General features: G+C 48.1%; 1 protein-coding gene across 18 annotated transcripts in view; it reads left to right on the forward strand.

The window, feature by feature from the left end:
* Positions 1–13,026, forward strand: part of LOC142563544 (CUGBP Elav-like family member 1-A) — a 571,451-nt gene that overhangs the window by 516,577 nt on the left and 41,848 nt on the right. The gene's annotated exons all lie outside the window — the stretch shown is intronic.

The following is a 13,026-nucleotide window of genomic DNA, read 5'->3' on the forward strand; positions in this document are numbered from 1 at the left end:
TGCTTCAAAGTGGATTCTGAGGAAATTCATTCGTCCAGTAGCGACCCACCGTATATCTGAATAAAACCACGCTTTCTCCGAACTATTTCCTGCACCGTCTTTCGGCCACTCTCGCTGTTTGCGACATCCATCGCTTGACCCTGCTTTGTTCTGTGGGGGGTCCTTCTTTACCGCTTTCATCCTTCCCCGTGGCTCGGACTCGGGGGCGGAGCTTTCCTTTAGAGCGTCCCGGGAAACCGGCACGCACGGAGCTATAATCTGACGGCTTAGTCCGTTTCGATTATGGTGAGGAGATTACAGGGCGCAGTGACGGGTCTAGGAGGGGGGCTGCCTCTCGCAATTTTACGGGTGGGCGCTCATACTCCTCCTTATATTTCGGTGGGCAATCTTTACCGCACATCTCCTTCGCCCATTGTTGTGAACCGTGCCGCGTGTTCGTTGAAGAACTTCGTTAATCCCTGCACCGTCGTACGCGCTCTGCACCGCACACCAAGCTTGGTTAAAAACGCGCCCTTACCTCTTTTGCGGTCAGCACCAGTTCAATGTCGGAAGCGAAGTGGGAGAGGAAGCGATATAGTGATCAAGCGAAATTTCGCGGTTGGAAAGTACGGGAGAGTTTGACGTGTTCGGGTGATGTCGGTTCCGACGTGTGGTCTCATCCCTGTTTCGCTCTCTTCAGGTCCTTTGAGCTGTCGGACCGCGCGGGAGTTTGCGACTCCACACTGCGGAGCTTTCGATAAAAGGGGGGCGGAAGCGGGCTTGCCCGCCGAAGCGAGGAAGGCCCGCTTGTGCTGGTGCTGCGACCCAAACGGCTTGCGCGCGCAAGTGGAAACCGAGGCAGTTGCGTCGTCTAAATCTAAAAGTCTTTTTGAGAAAGCGATCGCGGCAACGACGAATTCGGAAGGCCTCTTCCTGCACTCGCTTTCCGTTGACAGCAAGCTTATCGCGCGTATTGAATGCCAGCAGGTGGCTTGAGTGTAGGGAGACCCTGGCTTGTTGTCCTTGGTGTTCGTGGCGCATCTGTCGCAATTCCTTGAGGCGCATGCGATGGCGCGCGGGAGCGTTGGGCGTCTGAAGGTTTCGGTGCTGGGCTAGAGTGGTCGGGAAGGACAGTCCTCTTCTTCCGATGCCCTCCTCCTCTCCTCCTGCGGCGGGCTGCGGGAAAGGGTGATGGCAGTTTCCTTCCACGCCGGCGATGACGCTGCGGGGTCGAGACAAAACACGTACGACCAAATGGTCGATACGTATAGCAACCCGTACTACCGCTGACAGGGGGCGTATTATTCTGGGACGATCACTTTCGGCGACACTCGGCAAATCAGGCGCGCGCTGATTGGCTGGTTGAGCAAAACCGAATGACTTTGGTTGGGTGGTTGAGCACTACGCCACGCGAGTGCGGTGGTATCGCCGAAAGTAATCGTCCGAGAATACGTGCCCAGATGTGCTTGTCTGTTCTCTGCAGATTTGCGCAATGAAAGAAAGACGAAAAAAAAGAAACTCTACCTAGACGTGCATCATCTCTGAGAGAAATGTATGCCTACAAGCGCATCGCTCTTTTAATAAAGCGAAGAATAGCTTTCTGGAAGAGTTCAGGCTATTCGCTTACATTGGCAATCACTTTCGTTGGTTTCGGCACATTTGTTTGTTTGAGCTTACAAAACTCTGATATGTACGGTAACAATGAGTAGTTGGCATCACCCATGAGCGACACTCTCCTAGAAACACACATATATCGTAGTTATAGACAAGTAGACGACGTTGAAGGAGCGTTGTCTGTGCGTGCTTTACATCTGGGTGGAATGTTGCCGATTTCTCGAAGCGCTCAGACATGCATTCATTCACCTTCTGTTTTGGCCCCTTCATGTGTCTCTCAATTCTCCCTGTTTCTCGTTCTGCATTGCAGCAATGTTCTTAAGAGGAATACTTAAGCTCGGGCCCAACTCCGACGCGGCCTATTCAGATACATGTAAGACGCAAAAAAAACGTTTTTCTGAGATAGCCCTTGGAGCGACATTAATGAAATTTGTTGCATTTGAGAGAGAAAGTTAAATTCTAGAGGCTGTTGGAAGGGGAATTTCGATTTGGGGCCTGAATTTTGTTACAAGAATTTTCCAAAATTTGGCAGTTTGAAAAAAAATAGCGGCACGAAGTTTACAAATTAATAGCTCTGTATCAAGAACAGATATCGCGGTTCTGTAAGCGGCATCCATTAGATCATTGAAAGCGGACAAATTAGATATGTCATTTTATATCTTACGTGAATTCTTACGTTGTGTACAAGGGTTCTGCAAGAGTTGTATTCCCATATTACAAATTTTTTTCAGACTAATGTGTAACATATCAATTTTGTCCTCTTTAGATGTACTATTAAATGCAATTCACAGAACTGTGATATCATGTTTCATTGCCGAGTTGCACAGTTGTAATCTCGGTAGTTTCGTTTTCTGAAAATTTGCAACTTTTGCCAATGTTTAATAAATTCACGACCTAAATCAAAAATTCTAAACCAACAGTCACTAGATCTTAAGTTTTTCTTTCAAATGCAACAAACTTCGCCAAATTTGGTGCAGTGGCCGAGAAAAACGAATTCTCATTTTACGTGTATTTAGATAGGAGCACCTGAGTTAAAGATTCTTCTTAATGTCGAACCCACTATGCCCGAGCTCCCATCGTAGTGGTTTTGAGACGGAAGACACTTTGTTAACTTGGTTATGCCAGAGTCATTCTGTGTTGCATGGAATGACTCTGGTTATGCCCTGCGAACAGTAGCTACATTAAACGGTGTGACGTTGCCTATACGGTGGCATCCTCTCGCGCGCCAGTATATAGGAGACCATATACAACGCGCTGAGCCTCAATGTCCGGTATATAACCGGCATGCAGGAAGGAAACAAGGAGGAGGAACACATTGTGGAACACAGTTGAAGCCGAGAGATTCGGTCCAACATGTGATCGTGTCGCGGCAAGATTGTTTTTTCTTTTTTCTGCCGCCGCACTCTGCGCGCAGGCTCTTCCCAAAGGACGCACAGCGATGAGACAGCAATGAACGTGCGGCTGCTGCACCCGCACGTATTGCAGCGAAGACAATTGATCCATTGAGAAAATGTTTCGTTCATGGGATGTCGGTTTGGCGCGTGGCGAGCAATTGGGAAGAGGGAAAAGCTGTGTCCTGACTGGAAGGCGTACGATGCGAAGAACAAAGTCTAGGGCCGGTGTGGAAGCCCGGAGGGACTCCGGGGCTTCGCGGCGGTCCTCTGGACCGCTCGCCGGTCGGATTAGCTCGGTATGAGTGCGTACGTTGCAATAAAAGACCGAAGCTGCCCAAGCACATACCGTTAGAAAACGTGTACAGAGCACTTGGCAAAGTACCCAAAGTGCGCGTAAGGGGAAGCATGCCGCCGACCACGCACTGGGCCGAGTCAGCGGAGCAGGGCCACTCGTTGGGCCGACCTTCTGAAAGAGGAAAGGGGTGGCTTCTAGGAGAGGTGCCTTGCGAAGGCGGGCTGCTTGACGCCAGGCTCCCTGCCAGTTTATTTCTTTCGTCAATGATAACAGAGAACCTGCGCAATTGGCTGCGACGCCACTTGTAGGAAGGCCAGCGGCTGCCTGAGAATCACTGTCGGAGAAAGAAAGAAAAACAAAGGCGCCAAGCGTTGTTCAGGTTTTCCATTGGTATGGGTTGTCGGTCGTCACGCGTGACGTCATGACTAAAGCGCATGTCGCTCGGTTTCTTCGCCTTTTCTCAACACTCCATAAAAAAAAAAAAAAAATAAGGGGGCTGCTGAAAGAAGGCGCGCCGGGACTTGTTTCGCCATTCGCGTGAGTGGAAATAAACGGTGAGCTGAAGCACCGCGCCTTGCTCGGCATCTTTTTTTTTTTTTATGCGAATGTATTATTTATCAACCAGAACATGATTGGGTCGTGTTTTGCAATTCTCGCAGGCAAACGCGTCTCTAACTTTTCAACTAACTTGAGAAGTTGCTCGTTCGCCGTCTGGCTCTCAGAATGGAAGCAGCACCCGGGCAGTCAGTCGGTTGCGCAACGGGAAAAAACAAAAAAACGCGCTGCTCTAGGGCGCTGTTATCTCCCCAAGAGAACGTCCTGTTGCTTTAGCCGATAAAGGGGCGCATGGGCATTGTTTTATTTATTTATTTATTTATTTATTCAGGCGAGAAAATGAAACCGACGTTGGAAAATTTGGTTAGTTGGAGAGAAAGCTAAAGTGGAGCTGCGTACTTTGGGAAAGAGAGGGCAAAAAAAGAAAGGCATACGATGAAAACACTTCATACCACGCATATATATATATATATATATATATATATATATATATATATATATATATATATATATATATATATATATATATATATATATAATATGGGTTTTCTTCAAAGTTCAGCACGCAGGACCCGACGTAACATACGCAGGAAAGAGATGACGAACTTTTTGGGAGACTTCTTTTACTTAACGTTTTCGGCTGGTGGACCAGCCTTCGTCAGAGTACAGTAACGCATCTATATATATATATATATATATATATATATATATATACGCACGCACACACAGTATATGCGGCCTGATTGCAGCGGGAACGTTCATAATGAGTTTTCGCGGTGGTACGGCCTATTCATCGCTCGTCTCGGCGCCCTTTTTCCCGCAGCCTTTCCCCCTCTCCCCTCCCTTTACTTTCTCGCGATGGGACTCTGAATGGCTTGCACGAGAGCGGACACACAGAGGAGAGAGGGAGCGGAGAGAGACGTGAAGAGGGTGCGTGGTGGTGGGGGATGTTCCGCCTGGAATAACGCGCTCGTTGTGCCGTGTATACAGACGAGCCTGCGCGAGCGCTTATTGTGTGGGTCCCTTGGTTGCGTTCGTTCGTTTTCGGGCGCGCTCGCTAACGTTACGATGCCGGATGCGGGAAGCGCGGGAGGGGAGGTGCTAGATTGGGGAGAGAGAGAGGGGGGTGGGGAACGCATCGGCCGTCGTCTTTCAGGGGACGGCGTGCGTGGCAGTCGTTATCTGCTCATTAGCAGCGGAACACCAGAGCGACCCGCCGACTCTTAATTAAGGCCCCGCCGTCCTGTCGCCGCGGCCGCCGCGGAAGGCTTGCGTTTTTCTAACTGGACCTATATAACAGAGCTGTGCGCATCTCTCACTCTCTCTCCGCCCCGCGAACACCAAGGGAACCGCAGACAACGGGTTTCCGAGAGAGTATAACAACGTATTGAAGAGCGGTTTGAAGCCGGCTCTGGGTGTAGGGGCGATGGGTGGTCTGTTCTTAATTCGCGTTTGTTCATTCTCGCGTGTGTTTATATACGTACTCGGCTTTGTTCTTGTTTTTTTTTCTGTCGTCTGCAAAGCGAGCGGTTTAGCAGACGGCGAAAACAAAGGGTGATTTGCCGCAGACGAGCGCCAGAAAGATTGCAGACGGCGACAACAGCAGCGTCGCGCTCTCGCGCGTCGAGCATTCAGCGGAACCGCATATCTTCGCTCTCTCAGTGTTTTAAATTCTTTTTTTTTGCATCGCGACTAGGCGATGCGCTTAATCGATGTTTTCTTCTTATTTTCCTTTTTGTTCGGTTTGTTTGTTTGCGTTTTCTTTTGTCGTCTTCTAACGTAAGTTTTCTTCTTGCGCAAAGCCAGTTGCGTTATCCTTCGGCCGCACAGTGCAGACGAATCGGCGAGAATAAAAGAGAAATCGTCTGCAGTTCTGGTGACAAGAGAAAGCGCGATGAAAGGACGAAACGGCGGTGTTTTAAACGCTAAACAAAGTTAAATAGTAAGAGCGCAAACGTGACTTTTCTTTTTCCCCCAGCTGCTTTTTCAGGCTCGGCGTGTCCTCTTCATTCGGCCGATTATTTGTGACAATATATCGTTTCCACGAGCGGTGCCGGCGCCTTAGAACAATGGCGCGTTTTATGTGCTGCCTGTGGGCCGTTGCCTTTGTCACAGAGAGAAAATTAAAAGCCGCCGGGTGTCTTTTCGTCATCGTTATTTCTTTTCGGAAGGGAAAAAGAAAATCTCTAGACGTGGGTAGTTCCTCTGGGCGTAAAAATGTATAGAACAGGAAATCCTCGGAACGTTTGTTCGCGGGAAAGTGCTTTTTCAATCGGAATTAATGAGCCCACACGGGCAGCCGCTAACTGGCCACCCAAGAGAAAGCAGCTAGCGCCGAAACGCACGCCTTTTTTTTTTTTTTTTTCATGGCGGCAGGCCGGGCTTTTCGTGCCTTTTCGCTTGCATCGCGTGACATAGCGCTTTTTCTTTCTCTCTTTTTTTTTTTTACTCAGCTTTCTTCGTTCCCTCTGGCACGTTACGTATAGGCGCTACGCGAACAGGGGCCGTATTTTGTGAGGATTGGAGTTGGTCCGGTGCGCTATTGTTATCATACGTCCCACCGAATGGCCCATATACTGCGATATGCGTGAGGCGTGGCCTTGCGCGAATGAACGACAAAGGGTTATAGGAATGAAAAATTTAATTAATCGGTAGAAAAAGAGTACGGCCCGGAGAGCCCGTGCTGTGTAACATTCAATTTGCTATATTTTTAATATATAATTTATTTATTTATTGGCTCAATTTCTTATCATGCGTCACGCCGTGAGGCCGATTTGCATCGAATATGGCGGCGCGGCAGCGTCCGAGTCAATTACAAAGGGCAAAAGGAACGAAACCTAAATGGATCTTTTCAAAGTGCAGCAGCAACTACCGTTTTTTTTTTAATCCGATTGTTTCGTTTTCTTTTTTTTTTTTATCTTCCGTTGCGCCGAGTGACCGATCAAGGCCACAGTGGCCGGGTCTCAACTAATGGCGTGAGCCAATGATTAAAGGCAAAATTAATTTGAAGCGAAGTATCGTTATAGTTATATGATTCGGCCCTGGGAGCCGTATTTCGTAATGTTGCGTTGCATTTGCCATTATTCTCATCACGCCCTATGGTCGACCTCTAAGTGATAGCGGCGGCGGGAATGCCTACGGGCAAATCGCGAAAAGAAATTTAGAGTGAAATGGGTCGTTACAAAGTACGGCCCCGGAGCGCGTCTTTTGGGACGTCCTCATTTGATTTTATATTCCTGTCGTATACGCTTCGCGCCGAGCGGGCGTATATACCCACCCGATAGCTGGTACGCGCTTTCATTAAAGCCAGCGACAGTGGGCGAAAAAGAACGTAAAGTGAAATGGATCGTTACAAAGTATGGCTTGCACCGGCTGCTTTATCGACTGCAGCTGTGTCCGTTTTTTTTTCGTTTTTTTTTAGAAGCGGGGATTCGGAACAGTACGTAGTTAACTCAGTTACCGCGGCCGGTATGTTTAGACGAGACGACAAACGTCAATGAACTCATTATTGAACTTAACGCTACCTACACTTCATGGTGGTGCGATGACGTCAGTGCATACGCGAATCTACGCGTCAGTGATTAGAGCAGCCTTCCCGCGTATTACACTGAAGGAATTACTTCGCCTTTATACGATTTCGGTGAAAATGCTTTCAGAGCGGTGCAGATAATTATTTAGATCTCCACAAGCTTGCTTAAGACGCTGCGAAATCTGCTGTCCAAATAGCCATTAATTTTGCGACGCACACGCCCCTAGTTGTGTAGTACAGTCGAGATCCTCTAAAGCGAATGTCTCTACAAGGAAATCACCTGTATAACGAAGTCGCCGATATAACGAATGATTTCGGGGGCCCCGAACACCGCGTTACAAAGGCTTTGGAGCCGTAATCTATTCGACGAAATTCGGGCATTCGAAGTAATCTGCCGTGAACTGAGCTCAGGTAACGTTACACGATCGACCGAAGTATAGACGGCGCGCATTTAAACTTTTCAACGGCAAATAATTCGCCGCGTACAGTCTTACAGTCGCGGCCGTGTATAGGGCACTCGTGCTGTGTGAAAAAGAAAAGCGCGATCCCACAACACTCTGCAGATTCAAGGTATATATGTACGGTTCCCAAGAATATATGTCGTTGCACCATGTCTCTCTGGGGCACCTCGAATCTGCTCCGGACTGTGCGATTATTCATTCAGCAGCGCAGCGTTCTGCCGCTCGCGACGGAAACGAAGGGACCGCACTCGAAACGAAGACCGTCCCGCCGAGCGACAAGAACCCGAAGTCCGCCGCAGCGCGCTCTGCTTCGCGTGTGGCTTCCCTTATCTCTGACCGCACTGCCGGAAGTAAACACGGAAGAGATCCACTGCCGCTTCGTTCCCGCCATATTTTTCATCATTTTCTCGAGACGAACGAAGCCGGCAAGAAACATTTTATAGCAAAGCCGGTGCAGCGCAACGACGTCTTCCAAGGAAGGAAAGCGCACTTGAAACTTTGTTAACCTGCGCGCCTCCGAGCGAAATTCTGTTTCTCAAGATTACGCTGTTTTCCCCATACTTGCGTGTTTTAATTTTTCTGTTCTATTTTCTTTTTCTATTTACTACGTGGCTTTCACCGTAGCGAAGGAAGACCATTTGTTTCTTGTTGTGTGATAAGCTGCTTACAATATGAACTCTAAAAAAGCGGCAGCTCCCCAGACTCCTCCCGGGATCCGTCGGTATACGTCGGCGTAAGCGGCTAACGCGACTCGGCGGTCGTTTGTCACGATTAGGCGCGTTATCCTGTTTTGAAGCTAAGCGTGAAGGAAACCTTTCTCTTCTTTTTTACATTATAGTTCCGTGCACTTGATGAACTCAATGTATCCCTCCGCCGGTGCCGCCTGCCTGATTATTAATGTTTGCCTTAGACGGGTCAGGCGAGCTATACTTTCGGATTGCGGCGCTTTATTTCTTTCTTTCCTTTTCTTCTTTTGCAAAGCACGAAATGTTACAGTGTGCGTTTCATCCCGCGAGAGTAATACTGGGCTCTTATTGAGCGCGCCGATTTACCACAAAAGATTCCCGCGTGTTCGTTCCTGCAGACGCCAGCTGCCGTCGCGAGCCAAATTCGTGTTCGTCGCAGTACGTACGTTACACGTCGCAGTACGGAAGGCTCGTCGACCGGGTTTGTCTAATGATGTGCCGCCATTAGCCGAGGCGGATCTAAAAGGCATTCTTCTTCCGCGAGTACGCCGAACTACTTTCTTGCGCGGACCTCTTCGCGTAGCTGGCTTTCCTTCTTTCTTTTCCGGGATCGCGCCACTGCACCGAACTAAGCACGCTGCGTTCGAGCCGCAGCAGCGCTTTCCCCGTTCGATCGCGCCTGACGGATCCCAGATTAAGCTCGTAACGTCGCCGTTCCCGCGAGGCCATTGATTTGTTGTCCTTTTCTTGCAACCCTTCGGCAACATCGCCTTTTTTTAACGATGCCAGAGTTTGCCGATCGCATGGCTTATAGCGTAGTTGAAATTTTCTTCCTTTCGTTTTTTTTTTCTTTTTTCACAGATTCAGGTCAAATTCCGCGGGGTGGGCGATAAATCTTGACTCGATTTCTGGTTGGCGGCGGGCCTTCGGCGAAGCGCCGAACAACGGCCGTGTATATTTTGCTCCCGGACGAGAAGTGCCCCGACGTATATAGCAAACGCAAATATTGTGCAGGGGGCCGAGCCGCAGAATTGTGATTAATTGCCCCTTTCACGTGATTAAAGGTGCTCGGCTGTGATCCTCCTCTTCTATTTTCGTTCCCCCTCCCCATTCTTCGGCTACAGCTTGAAAGCGCTTCCGTGAATACGCACGCCTAGGAGAGCAGCTAAGGCAGATTTTATTGCCACCAGATATTTGCGATGGCCGTGTTTGTTTCAAGCCTACGTGAATTACGTCTTCCGCCTCAGCGGGCCTTGTAAATGTATTTCTTTTCAGTGGCTTGCATGAAACACTTTGGTGCAAATTGATTTTTTCGGTTCTGTAATGCAATTACGTGCTGACGTAGCAGTGTGGTTGTACTCTATAGGCAAGATTTATAAGCCTCCCCTCGGTCCCCTTGCTTGTAAGGCTTTTACAACTCTCTCTCTCTCTCTCTCTCTCTCTCTCTCTCTCTCTCTCTCGCTATTTTTTGTCCTCTTGAGGCTCCAAGTGAAAGTGCTTTAGGCACTTTCACTCGTTACTTTTGTTATTGCACCTGCCGTGGATAAGTTTCATCTACTGCCGAGCAGAAAGTGAGCGAGGTTGAAAGGAGGAAAAATTACACGCTGCTGCATCGCACAGATCTCTTCAGGAGGAGTTAGCGAGTTTATAAAGTAATGAATGCACAGAAAATACCGTGTTGTTTAGTTTAGTCAGAAACGTAGGGAAAAAGAACAAGAACCAGGCGCGGTGCACAAGTTATGAAAACTTAACGTGAAATATTTACGACCAGTTGATCTTCGCCAGCTTCCATACCTTGCTGCTTTTAGGATGTGACCTATCAGGGTGTCTACAAACCGGGAAAACCGGGAATTCTCAGGGAATTTGTGTTTCTCTCAGGGAAAATTACTTGTAATTTTATTGAAAGGAAAACGAAGATGGCGGTAATGCTTGCTCGAGTAACAGAGAGGAATAGTAACGAATCGTCTATGCCGCCGTGTCGTCTGCTGGATGAGTTGCCAGTGTACGCTCAACGAACGACTTTCCGGACGCCCGATCATCGGACGGCTTCGCGCTACCACCACGTATACCCCATAGAGGCAATGTATATGAACGTCTGCAATTTCGGACGCAAGAACACTTCACCGTCCGACTGCAGGTCCGAAACGGCATTACTCAAAGCCACCTCCGCCGCCATTTTGACTGTCTCGCCGCCTCGAACCGGTGGCAACGCTAGGCCCAGCTGCTTCGACGTTCGCTGCTAAGCTTCTTGCCGTTCTGTGCCGTGTTTTTAATCGAAAGAATTTGCCGCTGCCAGCAATGTCGCACTGTCTCCGCCTTTGTGGTCCTCGCGATTGGCTTCGAGGCTAGGAAAGCACGGCACTTTGCATATAACACTGGTTCTCGAAAGGCAGCTTTGCCTCAGTACAATGACGTTACGTGGTGAAGCATAGGCGAATGTTGCGGTGAAGCATAACAAGCGTGGGAACGGGAAATTGTCACGCGAGACAGTATGTATTCCTTAATTATACGCGCGTGCACCCGCCATCTCCTGTCACAGTACGAGCTCCAATGTGCCTAATAAGTGTGCTGGTAGGCCTTAAGAGCTTTTTCAGACGTGCCTGTGGCGATTTGAGATCTTAAGGGCAGTGAAAGACATACATTCATTTTTTTTTTCGAACTGCCCGATCTTTCGGACGTTTTCGTGGCCGATAGAGAGTCCGAAAAATGGGACGTTGACTGTACAACTTTCCAAGAGGATGCTTCAAATGGTCTGTCGGGCGAACGCGCGGTGGAAAGAGGACGAGAACAGAAAGAACCTACGCATTGAGCAACGACCGAGATGGGAAGCGTGTCGCTGCTTCTTTGAAGTAACTTGAGCTCAAAAAACAAAGCTTTGGCTGACGCTGAGGCGTTGTGCGCGTGCTGGGAGCGTGTCAGGACAGTCGAGTTTGACTTGCCAGCTGTTGAGAGAGAATGCCAGTTGTGACAAAGTTCGGGCCTCATAGCACTGAGCTTGCGATCAGTTGATAGAAATAGCTCGTATTCGAATGTATTTGCTTCTGTATGCGTCACCTTTTTATTCCTATATAGAAAATGTTCGAGTCAATTTGCAGTGGGTTTTACTATTTTTCTTGTTCGAATATATTTTGTTTGCTCTGCAGTTTACTAACCCCTCCCTTCTGTTTCCTTTTTGAATATATAAACACTGCTCCTTGCTATTCAACCACGATTGAGTAGTTCTTTTTTTTTTAATTTTGTAACGTGCTTACTAGAGTGACATCATTGGGTGACATGTCAGCCCGTCTTGACATAAAACAAATGTTCTGTGTCACTTAGGGAATTTTGCAAAGGCACTTGGAGGAAACCTGGAAAACTCGGGGAATTCACATCATGCACCTTTCACATAGAGCTTTGTGCTAACATACCGTATAGACTCATGTAAGGGCCGCAACTCCAGCTTGGCAGCCAAAAATGTGCGGGGAAAAAAAATCCATCGTAGAAGCAGTCGCATTCGCTGCCTCGAATCCGCGCGTGCGCGTCGGCGAACTTTTGTGGACTCTGCACTTCTGCATGCCCCTACCAGTTCAAAGTTTCAAAGTTTATTTGTCAATACAGCATACAAATACATAAATTCTGACCTGCCTAAGCACTTTGTGCTTGTTGGCTGGTCAGGCAGCAGGTTGCCGAGAGTGGCGCGTTGACCTTTGATACAATGGTACATTCGGGGATCCGGCATGGCCGACACCATTTTCACCAAAAGATTCGGTCCCGTGTAAGGGCCGCACCACGCCAAATTGTGAAAAATGAGTGCGGCCCTTACAAGAGTCTATATTCTACTCAGTGCCCCAGGAAGATGAAATGAAAGTTCATACTCGGGTGCCAGACTACCTGGTAACGCTGAGTGCTGATTTTTTTTTCTGGTCCCGTAAATAGCCCCAACGTCCACCTTAAACCACATATCTTTGTGTTGGCATCTGCGGTATAAGGAGTAGCGATGGCGGCTCACTGCTGTTCTTATATGCAGCCATTCTTCAGCAAATTTTTACACGAGGTGGTACTCTATGCCACCTCGTGCCTCACCCATTGTGGTTCAAGCCACAGAGCGCTGGGCATTTGTAAACCAGCAACAAGGTGCCGTGACGAAAGCTAAAGCAGGTTATTTATCCCTTACCCAGGAAAAGCAAGAAGGTCGATCAAGGAGATCTCGCAATTAACAATGAGTGTATCAACAATAGTCGTCACAGAGCAAGAGCAATAATTTTGCCATGCTTATCGAGTTCGTCGACTGATGAAATATTTTTTTTTGCTTTTTCACAGTATACATTGAGTATGTCATCACTTCATATCGTTAAATAAATCGTTGCGTGTTATGTAAAGTTTAGTCACCATAGTGATCAGCAGCCTCTTCAGTTACAACTGGTCATTGTCTATGATGTGTAGTTGTTGAATGCTTCACAGTTCTCCTTGTGTACGTTGATCGATACTTCTTGCTCTCTCTTTTATTTCGCAGCTTTAATTTTCCAACTTTATT

This window comes from Dermacentor variabilis, chromosome 11 (assembly GCF_050947875.1).
Source record: "Dermacentor variabilis isolate Ectoservices chromosome 11, ASM5094787v1, whole genome shotgun sequence".
Classification (NCBI taxonomy): domain Eukaryota; kingdom Metazoa; phylum Arthropoda; class Arachnida; order Ixodida; family Ixodidae; genus Dermacentor; species Dermacentor variabilis.